The 22,694-nt window shown below is 37.0% G+C and overlaps 1 pseudogene; it reads left to right on the top strand.

The window, feature by feature from the left end:
* Positions 1-22,145, top strand: part of LOC133104934 (E3 ubiquitin-protein ligase Mdm2-like) — a 30,547-nt pseudogene extending 8,402 nt beyond the window's left edge.
* The last annotated feature ends 549 nt before the right edge of the window (positions 22,146-22,694 follow it).

The raw sequence follows: 22,694 nt of genomic DNA on the forward strand, positions 1-22,694 counted from the left end.
AGGTGCCCTCACAATAGTCCTTGGCGTCCCTCTTGATGTATAAATGTGTTCGTTGTTTAGATTGTTGGGAAAACAGCTGTGCTTAATTTTCTCTGTTGAATGGCCTTTTACATTTTTTTTTATAATATATGTCTCAGACCCTGCCGGAATCCTCTGTTGTAAGAAATGTGCTGCCTTTCATTTCTGGTTCTGTCAGAACATTTCTCTTTTTGTTCTCCTGAGTAGGGAAATCGCTTCTAAGAGTATGACTTCTCTGAACCCCAAATCTAGCCCAGATCTGGATTCTACCTATTGAGATCTGCCTGTTTTCCCCCTGGTTCATATCATCCATCCTTTATCTTGCCTTATTTTATAAAATTTCCACAACATATTCTTTGAGAAAACTACTGGGGTCCAGGGCAGACCACTCCAAAATGCACCTCAATTTTATATTGATAATTTGGAGTTAAAGTTACCTAAGAAATGGCCGATGCAAGAGGAACACTTTGACTCCCGGTCTCTGTCTTCTTGAAAGCAGGAAATAAATCTCCCATATGAAAGGTGTCCTCCCTGTACAGGGAGGTATAAAAATATCCTTATCATCAGAGATAGGGAATTCAGGGTCCAGAAATCTGTATAAATAAACCTTGTTACTTTGTTAATTTACTACCCAAGCCCGAACTTTGCTGAAGTCCCATATTAATTAAGCACCCAAACCTATTTCTTTATCTTGTCAACTCCTCACAAGTTTATTGTTTCTTTGTGTAAAAAGATATAAAATCTGCCCGCTTTGGGTCACTCTCTGAGCATCATTTTATGATCTCCTGTACACATGAAATGAAATTGGGTTTTCTCCTGTTAATCTGTCTTGTGTCACTTTTATTATTAGTCCAGCCACAAGAACTCAAGAGGGATAGAGGGGGGAAATTTCCTCCTCCCGACAGAATGGGTAATACTGGTGACTCTGTTTATAATAATCAATTTACCTTGAAACTCACTCAACAATAATTTGAGCATCTTACACGGATACTCCTAGTCTTCTCCTATTACACCTGTTCCAATAGTATATAAGCTGTAATTATAATTTATCACAATCTTCAAGGATGCAGTTTTCCATTCATTTTTAGTGTGTACTTTATCTGTAGCTTTGAGATGGCATTTCTCAATAGTTTCCTGGGTCCTAGCTCCATCCAAAGGAATTAGTTCAGTCTGATCTCTGTGATCTTAACTATATTTTTCTGTTAGCTTTCTCAAGCCCTGATCACTTTTTCTGGCTTGCTTATCAATAAAAATATTTACCTCTTGTCTAGCCAAAACCTTAAAAGTAGGTAAATCTTGGTATATTGTGTCCCTAAGTACATTTTTTTACCCTTTCATTTGAACCACGGCCTCTGAAACCTTGAATTTCTTTGATGAATATGCCTTTTCTTTTTGCTTGGTTCTCCTAGATCATCCTCAGTCATTTTCAAAGATAGACTTTTCTTCAGATACCATCTCCTATTCATCTAAACCATGCTTCAGTTTCTCTACCATTTTCTTATGCTCCAACACTGTTTTCATACCAGGCTAATTTTCAAGATTAATTCACCCAGGCATAAGCTTTCTTGAATAATAATAATTGAAGAGGTGGTTCAAGTATTTGTGATCAGCTCTCCTCTAACTGTATCTGTGTGAAGGTTATATATTCCAACCTGGCAGGAGCCTTCATTTCTATTTGTCCGTTCATCAATACAATCTATCATATTTCAGTACATAGGGCTACTATTTGGATTTCCAATATTCACAAGCTAATTATCAAATGATGGGTATAACTTTAAGGTATGTTAATAATAATAACAAAGGACATACAATTTTCTAGCTGGCCTTGCATCAGCCCTGGTGAAAAATAGTAGCTACAACCTCACAGCTTTATAAAAAAAAAACTTAGTAACCTACAAACCTGTCTGAGAAACAACATAGAGGTTATTAACTGCACAGAAGTTACTCTAAACTGGGTATTAACAAGCTTTAAAGAAAACCATGAAGATAAGATACCATGTCCTGGTTTCCTCAAAATGTCTCCACGTGTAACTTTAGACTTCACAATTCTTAAGTTTCACTGCTTGACGAATGAGTTGTGAGGATATGAGGACACTACACAACCAAACCCGCAGGTCTCGCCACTGAAGGGACAGGATCCATGACTGTGAACCTTAGGATGGAGTAGAGCAATTGTGAACCTCCAACAGACAGGAGAAAGAAAGGAGGTGGACCATACACGCTCAGTCTCCTCTTCCCAACCTCACTATCAAGGTAAGCTCTCCTTCCTCCTGGGGATGAGTTATGGAGGGGCCAGAGACCGGCCTGGAGTAGTATCCTAGCGGGCATCCTGCTCTACAGATGAACATTTCGGATGGGGGCAGGTCATGGGGGAACTGTCCATTTCTGAAACTTGTAAGCACACTTATACATGTTCTTCAAGGAAAGGCTTTTGAATGATGGAGAACAAACAGTTTCACATTAAGCCTCACAGTGTACTCAAGCTCTCTGTATCAGAGAACCCTTTTGGACCTTCACTCATAGAAATATAAGACAAGAAAATCCAAATGTAACAGGAGGATCTGTGGCCATCTAATCCTGCTGTCCTGTTAGCTTAACCCAGAGCAATGTCTTCTTTTCTGTGTGAATTTTCTTCTGAATTTTCTTGATCCATTAAAAGACAGACTCACGTTTTTTACCTGCTGGAGTCAATCGCAGATCTCCGCTGCTCCTGAAGTTGCCTGTGGTGTGAATGTAGACAAAGCAACTTTAATCTGATTTGTGCTGTCCACTGTTGGGTGATATCTCTATTTGCAAGCAAGCAAGAGAGCAACTACTCAGAGGAGATGGACTCTTTTTCCCTTGATAAAGGTATAGTATGGGATTTATATAATAGTAGCAACTTTATTTTGACTAGTAGGTATGTTGTGTAATTCCTGAGATCCCAGCAGCCTTTACTGAATTTCCAGAAATAAAAGGTAGGGACTGAAAGAAAAATATAATAGAAATTTATCTCTAATGGTGAAAACCTACAATAATAGCTTATCACATTGAAAGAACAGCATAGTCTTAATTAACATATATAAGAATTGGGTTGATATTGCTACTAACCCCTTTATGCTATAAAAAAGAAAGCTGGCGCAGTTGTTTTCATCTAAAAAATTATTAAGGGACCAATACATTCCCACGGCCAGTGTGGTCGTCTTCACTGGGTATACGGCTTAGTTTCAGTGCCTTGAGAGTCACTACCAGTCGGTTTGGGTTTCTGAGATTTTCTAGAATGTGTGCCTTAACATAGTGCCTGATGTAGGGTTTATCATTTCAGTAGCCACATCCAGGAATTTATTCTAGACCACATTTGGAAAGGTAACATGTATGCCCTCTGAGGTAGCCTTGCGCTGTTGAGTTATCTTCCTAGATAATATATCCCACACACATATTTTTGGAGCTGGACTAAACTTGAAGGTATTATAGTAGCTTCCCTAAATATTTCTGACCTGAGATGATAATAATTATAATAGTAGTAATAAGTCTATCACTTTAGGTATTACCACAGACAAAGTTAGAATTTATCTATTAGTTACCAGTTAAAATTAAACTGATTTACACTCTATATTTAAAAGATATTAATATACCCTTCCATATATTCCTGTTAAAAACCTGAGAATTGGATAAGGTAATATGTCTGTTTAAGAGATAATAAATCTGCCTTATGAAGAAATAAGCAACAAGTTTATGAACATTCAATAAATAGGTGGCTAACTTGAAGCCAGGTTTATATCTCTCCTGAATCTGCATCCTTAACCATTTCATGAAACTTTCTCTAAGGAGCAGAATACTTTAGCATACAAGCTGACAAGGTGCTTCTTTATAGGACCCAGGTAGCCTAGTTCATACAGCCCTTAAGCAGAAATATTAGTAGTGCTGAGCAGAAAAATAAGTCTCTGAGCCAAGGAACCTGTGTGATGCCCACCTGAGCCTCCCCATGACCACAAATATGTCCCAACAGGTTTGAAGCCTCAAGAGACAGGGGATCAAGACCACCTCCCTCCTGTACAACACTCTTTTTTTGTCTGTACACCCTATAGCTGCATCACGATATATCCCAAAGCCTTGACAAATCAGTTTAGTCCTGGCAGTGAAGGCAAAAAAAAATCTTACAAGCTGCTGGAGAGCTGAAGAACATTCACTAAATATCTACAGCAAGAGCAAAACCTGGATAAAGGTTTGAGGAAAATCATGAGGACGATGTTACAAGGAGTGCAAACGCCACTACAAAGGTACTAGCATAACTGTGAGAAATGTTCATCCTTGGGAAATTCCAAGCAGCCTTTGACTACCAGAGCGCTCGTTCACCAGTGTATTATTTCCTAGGGCAGACTTACAATCTGTGAGGTGAAGAGCGAGAAGGGGTAAGCACCAGGGTGAGACTACTCATTGGACAGAATGTCAAGGTCAGGAGCAATGAAAATACTGAATGTCCTTTGTCTGACCATTATTTGACAACAATGCAGTTCTTTCATGGGGCTGACATCTAGTCACTTAGAGAAAAACTCTTTGAACTTTTAGTTTTGGAAAATAGACCTCATACAAGACAACACATAGTAGGATGATAGAGTATTTTTTTTTTTCTGGTCCAGTCAAATACTTGGCATCAAGTAGTGGGGGAAAAAGTAGAAAAAAAAATTCCTAGCCTAAGCTTTTTCTGTAATCATCTAAAATTATCTAGATTAAACTTGAATCTATCTACTGTACCTCATTAAGCACCCTGTTCCACTGCCTGCCCTTTCTATCTGAAAATGTTCTCTCATTTTCAAATCGAATTTCTCTCCCATTAACTTACTGCTTAGGTATATTTTAATGGCTTTCCTTTCAATGTAAGCCCATTTGTTTTGGTCGTGAAATTATCTCATTTCATTGTATAAAGCCCAGCTTCATTTCTAATTTTCAGTAATTGTGTCCATTTCTAGGTGAAAAATGTAAGCCCAAACAAAAGCCCTCTTAAAACTGGCCTGTCATTTTCAATTCTTTCGCTTGCAGACAGTGGTTGTTAATTTTCCTTACAATAATGCATGTCTGTTCTCACCCCCTCCAATGGACCGTTATAACCAATACAGTGAAGCATCTGCACCTTGCTGTATGAGGTCATCCTCTGATAGGAAGCTGACAGCTTCACACAGTAATAGATAGTACAGGTGTTGTAGCCCTCAGGTAACCCATCACCCGTTTGCTTTCTGAATAAAAGCTATTCAGAACCACAGTCCTATCCTTAATTTTCCATTAACTAGAAATTCACTGGCTGAAAGCTTTGTCATGTAGAAACTCTGAAAAAAGTATATTTTATTTTAATCCTCAATATATATTCCCCTACACACCCACACTTAAAACATGCACACATTGGATATACATTAGCATGCATGCACACTCACACATATACACTCCGAAAAAATCACATATATTATATAATACACTCCACACACACACACGCACACACACACAGACACACAGAGTCTTTTAAAACCTTGTTTCAAAATGAGTTGCCAATACCCTTCAGTCTTTGATTTGTGTCAATTTGCCAATGGGGGAGAATGAATGGAAGATGACATTCCAAGTAGAGAAATGAGCTTATAGAAAGACACCGCATGCAGAAAGGACCTTGAAATTTTGCAAAACATGGGAAGGTAAGTACATCTGGTAAAGAAAAAAACCCCACAAAAATGAGTTTGTAGCTGAAACTTGGAGTAAAACTGCGAAGAGCCTTATGTGCCAATCCTCAGACCCTGGGCATGATCCAAACACACGGTGTGTGAATCAAGCATCTGAACTTAATCCAAGTGATACGAAGGGCATGAAAATCATTTGAAAGAAAATAAAACTTATCAACCACTTTTATACACACGCACAATATTATTAGTTAAAATGTATTTATATGTCTTCCCTTAATAATGCATAAAACACAGAAGCAAATAATAATAATAAATACCTATGTAGAAGTAGAACAGGTCGTAGGGCGATTATCAGTATAAGAATGAGGAAACCCAGATTCGAGGCATCTAAATGAATTTTCAAGTTCACACAATTCCACTGCATTGATGCTTTCTAACTGAGTAGCTTGAACGCTACTACACCAATCTGGAGAAGGTTGCTAAGAAGAATTGGCAAAGAGGTAGATCGGCTTATAAAAATGGGTCTCAGTGTAGGTGCACTAAATGATTTCCAAGTTCCCACAGGAAGACCAGGCACCAGAGCAAAGAAGCATAGAACTGTGAAAGATTAATATTATATCTAGATTCAGGGAAAGATTTTGACCGAAATGTTTGCTAGGGGATTATTTATAATGAGAAAAAATGGAAATAATGTATGTGTTACTGAATGTGAAGGCTAAATAAATAATGTGTGTTACATATTTCAATATCATGTGGGCATCAGGAACAATTTTTAATTAAATGGAAAATGATTCACTGGATAATGTTAAGAAAAACAAAACACACACACACACAAACATCAAAAAAATAACAATCAAAAAAAACCAAGAACTATACACACAGCCACATTTGTTTTCAAATATAATTACAATTTATCCATTCATCCAGCTCTGTGTCATCTATTGATTCTCCAACTAACCATGTTTTCAATCTGTCTATCTACCAGGCTTATAAAGGAGACTGGAAGGAAACACATTAATTAGATATTAGGGCTTTTTTTTTCCTTTTAAAATTATTTTTCTCCATATTCTTCCACGTGTGGTAGAGAAACTTGGTGAGGGAACTCATGTGCCACTAGTTCCTAAGATAGATAATTTTGCCTCCTCTTTAAAATACACACAATTAGTTACTTATTGGCTTGTATTCAAATGGCAAGTGAGGAATCAGGGCACAAGAAACTAACAACACAACTATAAGTCAATAAGCATTTGCCATAAGTGCCTACTATGTGCTGAGCGAGGGAGATTCCCTGTCTTCATGGAGTCAGGTGGTGTCTATAGATGATTAAAAAAACCCCAGAGCAATGCAAATGTGATACATGTGATAAACAAGGAAATGCAAGGTATTTGGAAACTACATATTCAGAACATAGAATCTGGTTTAGGAAAAAGTCAAAAGGCTTACAGAAGAAGAGCTATTGAGACTAAGATCCTAACGGAATTTTATTAATATATGTCCAGAAAGAAAGATCAGGACGTATGAAGGCACTGGCATGTGAGAATCCTGCCACATTTGAGAAACTGAATGGTATTCAGATCAATTGGACTCTAAGGTGTATGTTTCGGGGGGAAAGAATTCAAAGACAAGGCTTTAGAAGTAGGCAGTGGCAAGTCGTAAGTGCTTCTAGAAGTATAAAAAGAAACTTAGGGTCTATCCAGAGGGCAGAAAGATTCCAATGGAGCTAGCTGAGGGGTAGAGGTAATCAGGTCAGCATTGTAGTGGGTTTATTCTGGCTGCACTGTAGAGTGCTGATTGGTTGTAAATAAGATTAGATGGAGGAATATCTGTTAGGAGGCTGTTTCAGTGGTCTCCGAAAGAGATGATGGGGGACTTGATTCTTGCAATCTAAAAACAGAAATGAAGGAATGATGATAATCCATAGACTTTAGATGCAATGATATGGATAGAATGGTGAGGCCCCAAGTATAACTGAATTGTTTTCTTGAGAGAGTTTGGATGATATATAAGTAGCAGAAGGTGTAAAAAAATAGCTTTTTCATATGAAAAACTTAAATTATCATTTAAAAACATTATGTCATATATATTAGAGCATACCTAAAAACATTTACAGAAGCACTAGCCTTGGGACTCTCTGGAGAGTTTTTGTTTGTGTGTGCCTATATGTGTGTGTTGGGGGGAGTGTAACTTGAGACTTCAGGGACAAAATTAGAGAGAGTGAGGAACAGCAGACATCCTTGGGGAGGTGTGGGAAACACAGGCTTGAGTGTTCCCAGAGATAATGGGCGCTGGGTGGGGGCTACTTGGAGGTCTGTGTCTCCACCTGTGCTGGGGAGAAGAATGTCATAGGAAATGAAATTGGAAGTGCACGGAAAAAATGTAATTATGGCATAGATGCAATTCATACCCACTTCTCAATGACATTTGGGTACAACTGTATTTTTCAAGTTTTCTACAATAAGCAGATATCATAAGACCCTTGACATTTACAAGGGATAAATCCCAAGATCTTTGCAAATTTCTAGCTCTGCAAATACAGAGGAGTTTGTATAGTCTCTTGACTTTCTCAAAAATTGTATTTTCTTCAAGAGAAATAAGTCTCTAGTGCATTTCCTTACATGATCAGCAAGTCTTACTGCTTCTAACCCTAACTACAGCACATATGTGGATTCTATCCTCACTTTTCCAACTTCACTATAACCACTCTAGTTTAAACCACATCATCTTTTCCTCGGAGAACTGCAATAGCCACTAAAACTGTTATCCACGTTTCCATTTTTGAACTATACATAGACCAGAATATTTATAAAATGTATATCATATCTCACCCCTCTGATTAATATCTTTCAACATCTTTCCATGATTTTTAGAAACTAAAATCCACACTCATACTGCTATGACTTAAAAAGTTCTTTATAATCTAAACTTCCTAAATATAGAAATTTTTCTTGCACTACCCTTTTCCATCTTTAATGTGCTGCAGCCACTCTGACCTCTGGGAGCACAAACTGACGATAACCAGCATATAACCTTACTGTGGAAAAGATGAAAATTCATCCTTAGAGATACTGAAAACAATTTCAAATCACAGACACTCAGCAGTGTTCATGGTTTTAGTCAACATGAGCTAAGGTATGCTGCTTTAACAGATAACCACAAATCTTTTGGGCTTCACACAAAAATGATAACTTTTATTTATAAAAATTTGCCCTAGGTCTAGGAAACTCTCAGTGGCAGCTGTCTTCCACCCAGCCTGCTGCACTCTTGGGACTTGGCCATCACAGTAGGAGGACTCCTTCATAAAAGCTGCAGTCGTAGAATAATGAAATTAAAAACTTCTCAGAGTGGTTTTACTGCCTCTGCTTGAAAGTGATGTGTTTTACCAGCCAGAACCAGTCACATGGCCTCATCTCACTGTAAGGAGGTTGGGAAGCGCAGTTCCTGTAACTTGAGGCAGGAAAGGAGAATTGAATACTGATGATCACTGGTAAATTCTGCTACAGTTTTTCTCCCAGTTCTAATACACTAAGTTTAATCTTCATGCTAATACAAACCCCCTTGCCAAGGAAGACCACCTCAATCTTATCCAACAAGAGCTCTAAAGTTTAGGTGCTGTGCAATAACGGTCTCTCCATCAGATCTGGACGTGGCTCCTCTTGGACTGGAAACCTATGAACTCAAATGACATTCATCTCCTCCTTCCCCTACACGCTTTGTATATAATGGTAAAACAAGGCTAGGATAATTGTAATAAACATTCGCGTTCTGAAAAAAGAAAACTGAGAGTTACGTAGCAGTTACTGGTCATTAGAAACTGAAATCCCGCTGAGCAGACATAGTGTGAACCACCTATCTTGAAGGTAGAGAATATTCCTTATCCTCTCTCCCAGGAGAAACTCCCTTTTCCATTGTTCTCAGAGGCCTCCTAGCTCCATCTTCTGAAAGCTTTTTTTCCCTCTGTCTCTCATTATCTTCCATGTCCTTATCTGAAGTGGACTTTGGGGAATAGGCCCTTCCTAACGATTATAACAGTTTATCAATCCACTATCTGCCTGCAGAAGTGTGAGGGCCCAAGGATCATTTTGACAATGAACATTAACATTTATTGGATGCTTTCTATGTGATAGAAATCACACTAAGCAACTAATCCTCACAATGACCTCCAGAAACGGCATTATAATTACTCTTGATGAAATTGCCCAGTGTTCCATAGCTAGTCCATAATGGAACTTGGATGCTAATCCTGCTCTGTTCTGACACCAATCTGCAATGTTTCCCTTACGTCTATTGTCCTTATACCTCAGAGTTAAAGGAATTGTTTCAGGAATTGTTAAAAGTGATTCTTGGGGGTAGCTGGACATAATCAATACTTCTGACCAGTTCAAAGTCTCAAGGAATAACAGGCTTTTTCAGTCTAGGCTCCAAGTGTCTTTAGCAATATGATACTCCACACACACACATACGTACATCCACACATGGTAGGGCTCTTACATATTTGAATCCATCCAGATCCATGTATCAGGAACCATACATTTCTTTACATGTTCTCAGGTCCAGTATTTTCTCTGATTTTATTTATTTATCTGTTCTCTTACTTTTTTTCTATCCAAATTGATTTACTGAGTCAATTTTGAATAGTGTAAGAAAAGGCTCCACTACAAATAAATCTGATCTTTACCACAAGGTATTTTAAATATTGATATTAATTTATTGGGCATTGACCTTTAATCTGATCTTTGTTTCAAGGCACTTAAGGCTTTTGAGAAGTTTTAACAAAAGATAGGAAGGCCTTTAATTTATTCATTGTTACATGGCTAAGTTCTTACAGATTTTTTACTTTCAAAGTTTTTATAATATTCATCACTTATATTTTGGGATCAAAAGCTGTCTGCTTCACCAATATTGCAAAACCTGGAATGCTTATAATTCCATCATTCCTTTCCATAGCCAATTATTTCCTGAGCTCATCACTTTCTTGAAACATCATATAAAATGTGGCCAATTTTATTCAAAACACACTAAGGAAATTCTATTTTCCAACATTTTCCCTACGCTCTGAGTTCAAGAGGAAAAGTTCATCATTTATATGCTCTAATTCTTAAACTACTCCAGGCAAGAGTTTTACCACTCTATCATGTATGACAAATGCTCTGCCACTTTTTGATATAAATCATCATATTTTAAGGCACCTATAACAGAAATGTCACATATTTTAAGTTTTTGTGATGACAGCACCCCACCTCCAGTGCTAATTCTCTGTATTAGGTAGGGAAGTGTCTTGGTGGTTCCCAAGATCATCCTTACGCTCAGTAATTCACTAAAAGGACTCATAGAACTCAGAAGTCATTGTACTCATGGTTATGGTTTATCACAGTGAAAAGATACAAGACAAAATCAGCAAAGGTGCATCAGCCAAGTCTGGAGGAAACCAGGAGCAAGCTTCCAAGAGTTTTCTCCCAGTGGAGTCACCCAAGGCACACAATTCTTCCTGCTATAAACTGTAACAAACGTATGTGAAGTGTTGTCTACCAGGAAGTTTTCTTGAGCCTAAGTCTCAGTTTTTTATTGGGGGTTGACCATGTAAAAACACACTGCCTTTATGACCGACTGCAATTACCAAAACTAGAGACTGCCAAGAAGAAGGCAGGTGCCTACCATAAATCCCACTGTTTGCACGAACTGTCTGGATAAACTGGTAGAATTTCCTTCAAAGCTCCAGACACACAAAACACACTTATCAGAACATTTTAAACGTTCAATTGCCTGTAGCCCACCAAGGGCCAGTTGAGAAAATCAGCTTGTCTGGGAATGTACAAGTTTTAAGCAACTCAAACCTGATGAATTTACTGTTTCCTGCACATGCATATTAGAATGTACTGTGATAACCAAAACAACCCTCTAATTTCATTGACTTAATAAAACAAAAGCATTTCACCACCACTGCCTATCCCATTTATGTCAACTTTATTAAAAACCTGGAGGACTCTCCATGGCACTTGATTGCCACTCAATAACCCATGTTGCTTCAGTTCTTTGGTTCTGCCAAGTGAGCATAAAGCTTTGTCTGCCATTGCAGTGGCAGAGGAAGAAGATGCTGGAGAACTCCATAGGGATCTTCATTGCATCAACCTGTAGCAGATGCTGTTTTTGCTCTCATTTCAGTGGTTTTCACAGGGCTCTACCTAACTTCAAGGGGCAGGGATTTTAGACTTGTATATGCCCAAGATGGAACAGAGAGCCAGTTGTCAATGAGAACTAGTGGTATCCATCATATTTTCAAATTATCAGTATTGTGGATGTTAAATCTGTGAATGACAAAGAGCTCATACATTTAGTTTATAATCAGGAAAATCATTTAAAAAATTACTGAGAAGTTAAAAAAAGAAAAAGCAAGCCAACCAAGTGAACTAATCGGAACCGAAAGTTTCCCTTGAAATGAAAAAGTCTGTCCTCTTGTTTACTCAGATGTCAGTATCAAATCTTTTGAAAAAGAATAGTACTTTCCCCCAAACTAGAGAGATACCATCTCTTAATAAAAACAAGTAAATATTTTAATTACCTTGAGAGCCTGTAGAAAAATCTGAGACAGTCTTCTAAGAGGAAAGAAAATTTCTCCGCAGCCTGATGGTATAAACCCTCCTGAGGGGTAAAGGTGGAATTTCTACAAATTTTGAACAGGTTAGCTATTGAATGCTTTCTATGGGCCTGCCCTTTTGGTAAGAAATTTACATTTACATATATCAGATTAATTATTCCTCACAAGAATCTTTTGAAAGAAGCATTTTAACAACTCCATTTTACAGATAAAGAGTCTAGGATTAGACAGGTAAATCAGGCATATTAGGAAGAGTCAGAGTCAGAACGTAAACCCAGGTCTGTCTTGCTCTAAAACACATGCTTATAAACTACTAGGCAAATTTTTTGCTCGAAGGAAGAAGATGAGCTCAGAGACTTGAATGAGGCTGTGGTCACCAGGCATGGACAGATGAAGCAATTGAGAATATCATTCACTCTAAATAATTCTGCTGTCCTATTCATCTTCCAGCCATTATCATAAAAATGATGAACATGTGTCTGGAAATAAGGAAGTTTATTAACTATAATTTCTCTTATTTTTATGCTGACTTATTATCCAGCTTATCTTGATGTGTAGAGAATTGTGGTTCAAGGTAGGGCAGAACACATAAGGATGCAGAAGACATAGGAGGGCAAGGGATAAAAGAGGATGGGGGTACAGAAGGTCAGAGCCTTGGGGATATAGCGGGGCCAATGGTAAAACAGGGCAGGCAAAGAAGAAATAGATAAAGATTATTGCCCTAAAAGATTTTTATTGCTTAGAGAAATAGAATAGATGCATAAAAATGATAGCTAGCATCTTGAATTCACGTATTTTCTGCTAAAAGTCCAACTGATGATCAGAACAAGATATCACTCAAGGAAGAAGGTTATTATATATACTCTGATTCACAGAAGATGTTGCAAAATGAGCCGATTAGGGAAGGAAATGACCAAAATTATGAAGGGTCAGTATGGTAAATTTGGTAGAACATGGAATCCAGAATCAGATTTGAAACGAACTTTTCCCTCTTTACATGACTAAGTTATTGCAATGTTTTTAGCCTCAATTGTTATCTGTAAAGTGGGGATAATAATACCTACATCTCAGGTTTGGTGGAGCATTAAATGAAGTAATGTATATAACATGCCCTGCACCTTTCCTGAAACAATGTATCTGTTCTTCCTCATCTTTGCTTCAAGCCTGGAATGATCACTGTTCCTCTGCCAATCAACCCCTTAATTAAAGAAACATTTACTGAATTCTTGCTAGATAGTATTCAGTCCTCTAGTTGTTTCAGATTGAGTGGTGAGCAAACCAGGTTTCTGCTTTCTTAGAGTTTATATTTTGTGGGAGTCACAAAAAGCAGAGTAACTAAATAATTACACATGCTTATTTCACATGTTGATACATTTTATGAGGTATTAAAAGTGTGATGTGATAGTGAAGGGTAGAGGGGTGTACAACCTCTCTGATACGGTGATACCTGAATGAGGGGAAATGGAGATGACTTTTTCCAGGGGGAATAACATGTGTAAAGACACAAATTTGATGGCTGAGCTTCAAGTATTGGTGGAAGGAAAGAGTGGCCGGAGCTTAGTAAACATGGGGGAGAATGATAGGAGAGAGGCTGGCGTGAAGGCATGGTCCAGAAGACATAGGTTGTTTTAAACCTCAGTAAAGTGTCTGGGTTTATTCTCAGGAGCAGCTGTGACAACGACAGAGAGCCCATGCCAAGGACCCAAGGAGGAGGTGCTGTGGGAGAAACCCTGTGGGCAGATGGTGAGGACTCAGTGCCATGATTGGGAATTTAAACAGCCTCCTATGATCACTTCCGAGCTAGATCCAGCTCTTCCCCAGCAGCCCAGAACCTTTTTCTTGCTTGACCAAATGTGATCATTAGACAGTTCACAGTTTTCTCAGCACATTTTTTTTTTTCCAGGCCATTGAAACATGTAGCCTGGTCCAGCCATGCTGAATTTTCATTCCAATGAATAAACTCCCTTTCACTGCCTCTCTGACTGTCCCTTCTGCAATTTCCTGGATGTTTCTCCTATTTGGTTCCTAGTCATGCCTCTGTTACTGTTTTCATTATTTTAAAAATGGAGAGGATGTGTTTCTGCTGAAGTTGCCCAATCTTGTTTTCACTCTATTGGACTCCAAAGTGTGCTATCTGGGTGCTGGCAGATGGATGAGGCAGAAAAGCCACTGATTTGATTTTCCCTTTCAATTTTCAGATCTTTCACTGCTTGCCTGGTTTTGTTTTCTCTCCTAACTGTGCATCTAAATATATGCCTTTCCTTTCTCTCGAGGTAATCCTTTTTATTGCTTTTACCTGTAACATTTGCCTTTGATGGTTTCTGGATATGCCTTTAGGATCAAAGATGTTCTGTTCTATGCTTAGTTATCATGTCTGTGCTTTAACTTAGTTATTTCCTTTTGTACTGTGATTTCTATTTTTGGCTTCTTTTTTTCAGCTTTCTCTTTTTAGAGATTCTTTTACTTAGGGTGTCACAATAGGGTTTTTCAAATAAACCTTTTGGCCTCCAGAACTTTTAATGTGTCAGATGGTATCTTACTGTTGGTATTTTGAAAGAAAAACACCACCTCAGAGAGGCTCAGTATTCCCACACAAGTTCCGTGTTTTTCCTCCTGTTTTAACACCCTGCAATCAATTAGTTGGTATACACTCCCTAAATCAGGTCTCCACTGAAGCCAAAAAGCAGCTACCCAACCATTGTGCAGTAAATCTAAGAAGCCTGCTCACGTACGTGTCTTTAGGAAATTTAAAATAATTTCCTGCTACTGCTCCCTTACTTCCCAGAAATCAAAACAATCACAGGAATTCAAAATGCCGTGTCACATGTCCACGATGGTGTTAGAGTACACACAAATTGTATGTTTATGAAAGGACATCTTCCTAGCTAAATATCTGGAATCTCTCTATATTGTATAATTGCCATCTTTATTATTTCCTCCTTCTGTTTTAAGTTTTTAAGGACACCTAGTTTTCCTTGTTAGCTGACAGAGTTTACCCTCAGCTATATATATTGTGTTTTGTAACAATACTTATTCATTTATGTTTGTCTAAATTATTTGCAGTTTTCATGCTTTAATATACTTTTCAATGACATATAGGGTTGACTTCTATGGACATGCACCATTCCTTTTTCATGTAAGTTTTATTCAATTTTGACCCCAGATTTCAAGTAAACATTTAAAGTTTGTCATGAAATATATCATACTTATATCTCTAGGTATTTCTACAATTTGCTGGTTGAAGAGTGGTATTGATAAAATTATAGATAGACAGTAGTATGCATCGGCATCCTATTTCATTTTGTTTGAATGCATATATTTTCATCATTATAAAAACAATATAACCACAGTGTAAAATTATGAGAAATTTAAAAATGAAAACTTACTATCTTAATGTAATCATACTATCTTACTCTAAACACTGCTTGAACTTCAGATCATATAGGTTCAGTTCTTGGGATGCTTATGATGCTGCTATACATCCAGAACTTGCTAGATCCTGGGAAGATAAAGAAGAAATGGAACAGTCTCTGAGCTCACAAAGGGTCCCAGTGGAGATGGAAGCCTCCTACAAAGCCAACAAAGAGACCACCTTATAATAATGTGTCAGAGTCTAGGATAGAACTGTTAGCAGGAACCTTAGGTGTACATAGAAAGGAAGTAGAGATAGAGTCTCAGAAAAGATAATTCCTGGGTGTTATCTTAAGGAATAAGTTGGGCTGCCTCAAAATAGGAAGGACAGGAAGATCATTCCAGGAAAAAGAAATACACAAATCAATGCTCATACCACAGCTTTACTTGGAGTACTATAAATAATTCACTGTTGCAGGAATATAACCTAAGTGGTGAGAAATATTAGACATTAAATTTTAGGCCACTTCAATCTAGTCTGTGCATCACACTTTTGAAAATAGTTTTAATCAGAGGAAATGTAAATATAGAGCTGTATTTATTTTTATACACACATATGTATATGTATGTATATATATATTTATGCATATGCATGCATATATACATATGGCTGGGTGTGTGGCATATTGCATTTAATATAAAGTCATATGGCTACATTGCATTTTATTTAACAATTATTGTTGCATATTACATATTGTTAAATATAAATTTAAAATAAATATTCTTCAATATGAAATATTATTAAATATTGTTAAATAAATAAAATAATATTATGGCTACTGCTCAAATTAATATCATTAATCTCAGGTTTTTGTTTTTATTTTGTGTAGCCTGGATTATTCCTTTAGAGTATGTTTCAAGGCTTAATCTAACAAAACATAAAACACCTTCATGTGTTTTATGTTATCATGGCTCTTGATATATATTAGAAATTACTTAATAAGGTGGTTTTTGCACAATTTAACCTCCCATCCACAATGCAAGTTTGAATTCATACATTTCCCAACAGCCACTGCTAACACTGGTGATTTTTTTCCCCCTTAAGTTTTGCTAATTTATTTGGCAGAATATATCTTAGTCTTTAGTATCAGTCCTTGTGGTACAATGAGAATTATTCTCATGTCTTAATGATGTTATAAGGATTAAGTAATGAATGAAAATTGCCTAACACACTGGCACATGTAAGTGTTCGATAAATTATGGCTATCATGTTATTGTTATCACTCTGACTAATAAAGACTATCTTGATCTATTTTTTTTCTCTTCCTGGATCTATTGGGGAATTAACAACTTAATCAATACTTAATGCTCATGTTAGAAAGCATTTTTATTTTATACTAGTGATTGACTACCAGCACACAAAGCCCACAACTAAGATGAGGTGCAAATGTAATGCAACGATTTCAAATCTCCCCCTAAATATCAGTCCATGTAGACTCTTTAGCTTCAAGGAAAAATAAATAATGTAACCAAATGGATCTGCCACATTCTAGGGAGGGAAAATGACTCTTAGCTCTGTATTTTATATCAAAAATCTTCACTTGTACTAGAAAATATAAAAAAGTGGAAGTGAATCAAGTGTCTTAAATACAAGATCAGTTAAAGAAAAATGATGGAAGGAAAAATGTGGAAATAAATGTGTACTTTGTAGGTATTACGAGATTGAGCTTTAAGCACCTGTGTATAGTCTTCATGTTGGCCAAAAATGTTAGGCTGAGCTATAAAAACAAACAATTAAATAAAAACAACATTATAAAAAAAAGAACATATCAGTGTAAAGCATATCAAAGAACATATCACTGACAGTTACAGCAGTGGTACATTTTGTTTCCTTTCCTGAATAACCCAATCTCTCCTTTTTTTAATAGTCAGGTTTATTGAAATAAAATTTACATATAGTAAAATTCACCCTTTTTAGGTATTTATCTCAAAGCATTTGTCCATTCAACCTAAGCTGTCAAATTTATAGTCATAATGTTGTTCATAATGTTCCTGTATATTTTAATGTCTTTGGATCTGAGGTGAGGTTCCCTCTTTTATTCTTGATATTGGTAATTTGTGTCTTCTCTCTTTTTTTCTTAATTAGTCTGGCCAGAGTTTTATCAATTTTATTATTGATCTTTTCAGTTTTGGTTTTTTGATTTTCTATATTTATTTTATATTTTGAGTTTTACTGATTTTTGCTCTTTTTTTTTTTTTTGAATTTAATTTGCTCATCTTTTTCTACTTTCTTAAGTTGACTCTCCAAAGACTGATTAGAAACATTTCTTTTTTTCCCGGTGTTACCAATTTTTTCTAAGCACCACTTAAACCGATCACATAAATATTGATATATTGTATTTTCACTTTCATTTAATTCAAAATCTCTCCTAATCTCTTTTTTGTTTTCTTCTTTGACACAGGATTTATTCAGGAGTATATTTTTAAAGTTCAAAATATTTGATAATTTTCCAATTATTATCTATTGATGTCTAGTTTCATTCCATTGTGGTCTGAGGATATATGTTGTGCAGTTTCATTCTAGAATCTGTGTCACAGAATATGATCTATCTTGGTGAATAGTGTGTGTGCACTTGAAAAAAAAATGTATTCTTCTGTTTTTAGGTTTCTGCCCTCTGTCCTGTAAATGTTAAGTAGGTCAAGTTAGTTGATAGTGTTGTTCTTACTGATTTTTACTTTACTTATCCTATCAATAACTGAGATATCTCCAACTATCATTGTAGATTTTATACTAGTCATTTTTAAAATGCCATGTGTGGTGGCACTGATTCTTAATGTCTAATAAATTAGCAAACTTTTTGTATTTGCTTAAAGCCACATAATTAGCCAAAATGTATCTGCTAAATTCAGTGTAATTTGGGTTTTAGTCACAATAAGAAGCATCAGATACTTTTCACTGAGCAACAAATAACAGCAACTATTTATGTGCTCACGGGTAATATAATCAAAGACATATTTTGGTATGTGGGAATCTATCCCTATTTTTAAAACTTTCTAAATACCACTAACCAAAAGGCAAGACACTAGAATTCTTCTGACATTAAGATCCTGGGCAATGACTTTTAGAAAAATTCCCATTTTTAAGGCTTAATTGCATCAGCTGTAAAAGAACAAAGGTCAGCTAAATGAGATTTTAAGACTGCTTTCTGTGACCTCATCCTCTTCATCAAAATCAGCATACTTATTTTATTTACAATGTTTTAGTTTTTAGGGCCTATCACTTTTTTTCTATGTGGTAACTTACCAAAATGAGCCTCACTTTGTCAATTACAAAATAAGACCATAACACAGCCCTACCTATATACCAGGAAGTTGTAATAAATGAGAAGGTAAATAGAAAATGTATTTTGCCCTGGTCAAGAATTGTATACAACCAAGGTGATATTATCATAATGATCATTATCTGCCAAAAACACTGACATGGTAGTGAAAGTTGCTACTTTCATCTGAAATACACAAAATAACACTTCTGCCCCAGAAACTTAATTATACCTGTCCTATCATTTTGTACAAGTCTTTGAATGGTCTTACATTGTTTCTAACTCAACATTTCATGATCTTTCCTTCCCTAGGCAGCTAATTAAATCAGTGATGGAAATGTTCAATTCATACTAAGGCAATCAGGAATTTCTATTTCTTCTCAACTAGTTCCCTCACATAATTGCACAGTTTCTTTTTCTAGAATCTCAAAGAAGCAAGATTGAATGAACTTAATGGCTTACTTTCAGAGCCACAAACTGAACTGACTTCTCAAGATTTTGGCCAACTGGCATCCATCTGAATGGAAGATGGTTTGACTGGTCAAAACTGAGCTAGAGAGACTTCCCTGGTGGCGCAGTGGCTAAGAAACCACCTGCCAATGCAGGGGACACGGGTTTGAGCCCTGGCCCGGGAAGATCCCACTTGCCGCGGAGCAACTAAGCCCGCAAGCCACAACTACTGAGCCTGCGAGCCACAACTACTGAAGCCCGTGTGCCTAGAGCCCGTGCTCCGCAACTAGAGAAGCCACCGCGATGAGAAGCCCGGGCACCACAATGAAGAGTAACCCCCGCTTGGTGCAACTAGAGAAAGGCGGCACGCAGCAACGAGGACACAAAGCAGCCAAAAATAAATAAATAAATAAATAAATAAATAATTTAAACAATGAGCTAGACTGTGCCCTAATGTGGCTTTTGATTAATCTACTCAAATGCTTCTGAATTTGTGCCATCTACTTTAAAAAGAAATCGAAAGCATGATTTCTTATTTTTCATCCAGAGAGGATTAGTGGAGAGAAAATTAAGTTCCCTCATCTAAGTAAGTACCTCAGGGAACTATTCACCTATCAATGTATAGGAGAGTTTCAGCCTGTAGCTTACCCAATTTCATTAGCATTAATGGGAGTTTTTTGTGAAATCCTGTGTGAATCATCGCTTTAGGAGTTCTGTAAGAGTATGTTGATTACTGTTATTTTTGTAATGGCTCTGTTCTGCAGTTCCAACTTTTAACTCATTAGGCTTGCAATAGATGCTAAATTTTGGAAGGAATCAGACTTTTCTTCTGAAGGTAATTAAATCAGAGCAGTATCACATAGAATCGTTCACCATTGTGAATGTTAGATGCTGTTACGTGTTAGGTCCCAGGTGTTCTACTGGCTTGCTGTCTACAGTGTGTGAAGACTGAAATTTAAGTTTTTAGCTTTCACCTAATTATGTTATGTTTTATTACTGTGTACTCATCTACGAATATTCTTACTAAAGCCCTCTTTCTTTTCTTCGTTGATGGGCCATGAATTCTGCACCCATTCGGATGATCCTTCAAGCACCCTGCCTGCCCTTTTACTCGGCTTCATAATAATTTAGTGACCTTTATATAGCATGAAAAGAGAATTTGTGTCCAACCCTGGGCAATTTTGAAAATGAAAAGGGGAATTGGTGGAGGATGGGGAGACTTGAGTGCACATGTGCAAACGCCCAGTGACGCGCAGGGAGACCCGAGCAAGCCGGAGCCCCTTGAGCCTGTGAGGTCTGCCTGCCTGAAAGGAAGATGCGCAGAGAAGCCCAGCCGGAGGGGTATCCCTAATGCCTCTAGGGGTCTCGCTTCTTTCACCCCCCAGAAACCTCCTCCAGACCTAGTGTGTTCCTGAGCCCCAGAGGCCTGGGATGTGAGTGGTTTGGGAATTCAGGGGAAGAAGCGATGGCTTCTGAGAAGAAAATTCAGATGAACTACCTGGCGAATGACAAAGAAAGCACAGAAATCTGATAGCGTTTCTCTTTCTTTGATGAAAGCCTGGTTTTCTGCGTAATGAGGGATATATGTTGTGGAAGAAGGAGCAGAGAATTCACAGAGATGCCATCAAATCCGGACCGTGATGCTGGTGTAAGTGAACATTCAGGTGGTTGGAGCAGGATTCAGTTTCAGATGAATTCTCTGGAATTTGAAGTTGAGTCTCGATTCAGAAGATGATAGCTTCAGTGCGGAAGAATAACTCTCGAGAAAGATGGCGAGGTATATCAAGTTCCTGTACATCAGACATGGAAGAGTGATACAGACTCACTTGAAGAAGATCCTGAAATGTCTTTAATTGACTACTGGAAGTGTACTTTATGAAATGAAATAAACCCTCCCCTTCCACTGCCTTGCAACAGACGTTGGACCTTTTGTGAGACTGAGCTTCCTGAAGATAAAGGGAAAATGTCAGAGAAAGCCAGTCTAGAAAACTCAACCCAAGGAGAAGAGGGATTTGATGTTCCTGATTGGGAAAAACAAAAAACAAAAAACAAAACCCTACAGTGAATGATTTCAGAGTCATACGCTGAAGAAAATGATAAAATTCACCTGAGCCTCCCAGTCCCAAGAAGGTGAGCATTATTCTCAGCCATCAACCCTTATAGCACCACTTCTAACAGCCAGGAAGATGCCAGTGAATTTGAGAGGGAAGAAACACAAGACAAAGAGGAGAGTATGGAATCTAGCTTTCCTCTTAATGTCATTGATCTTTGTGTGATTTGCCACAGTCCACCTAAAAATAGTTGCATCCTCCGTGGCAACACAGGACATCTTATGGAATGTTTCACATGTACAAAGAACCTTTAAAAAGTATGCAAGATGAGTAACTCTAGAGATTTGCTGTACAAAATAGTTTATATATATGTATATACATATACATATGTAGTTAACAACATAGTACTGTGCACTTAAAATATGCTGAGGATAGATCTCATGTTAAGTGTCCTTACACACAAACAAGAACATAAGGAAATTGCTGGAGGTGATGGATTTGGTTAGTACCTTGATCGTGGTGATAACATTACAGGTGTATGCTTATGTCCGAACTCATCAAAATGTATACATTAAATATGTGCAATTCTTTTGTATATCAATTATACCTCAAAAAGCTTTAAAAAAGAGAGAGAGAGAGAAGTAAGCCTTGCCCAGTATGAAGACAGCTAATTCAAATGATTCTGCTAATTTATTTCCCCGAGTTGACCTATCCATAAAAGTAGCATTATATATTTCTAACCATATAACCCTAAACATTTAGACAATCATAACAAGTGCTTTTATTTTTTTACATATATCAAAGCAAGAAAGTATCTCAGTCCATGTATATTTTTTCTCTTAATAGTATAATTTACCTACTTTGGCGGGGATAGTGAATATTTGCTTTCATTTAGGAAAATGTAACTTCTGTTTATATTTTATATTTGGATTTTAATACAATTTGAATTGGATATACTGCTCATCCTTTACCCCTACTCCTTATGTTTTAAATCTTATCCACTTTCTATTCAATGAGAAGTATCTGAGATATATATATATATATGTGTGTGTGTGTGTATATATACACATATATAGAGCATTTAAATGTAACTTATTTAGTACTTTTCGTGTAAGGAGAAAAATTCTGTGTGAAATATTCAATATTAATATTTTAGATACTCTTTAATCTTGTGAGTCTTAGTTTCTCTGCTCTTTCAGGGCCTCTTAAAATACTCTTTCTGGATAAAAAAATAAATTGGTAGTTATATTTGGTGTTATGTAGTTAA

The sequence above is a fragment of the Eubalaena glacialis genome, chromosome 14 (assembly GCF_028564815.1).
Source record: "Eubalaena glacialis isolate mEubGla1 chromosome 14, mEubGla1.1.hap2.+ XY, whole genome shotgun sequence".
Taxonomy (NCBI): Eukaryota; Metazoa; Chordata; class Mammalia; order Artiodactyla; family Balaenidae; genus Eubalaena; species Eubalaena glacialis.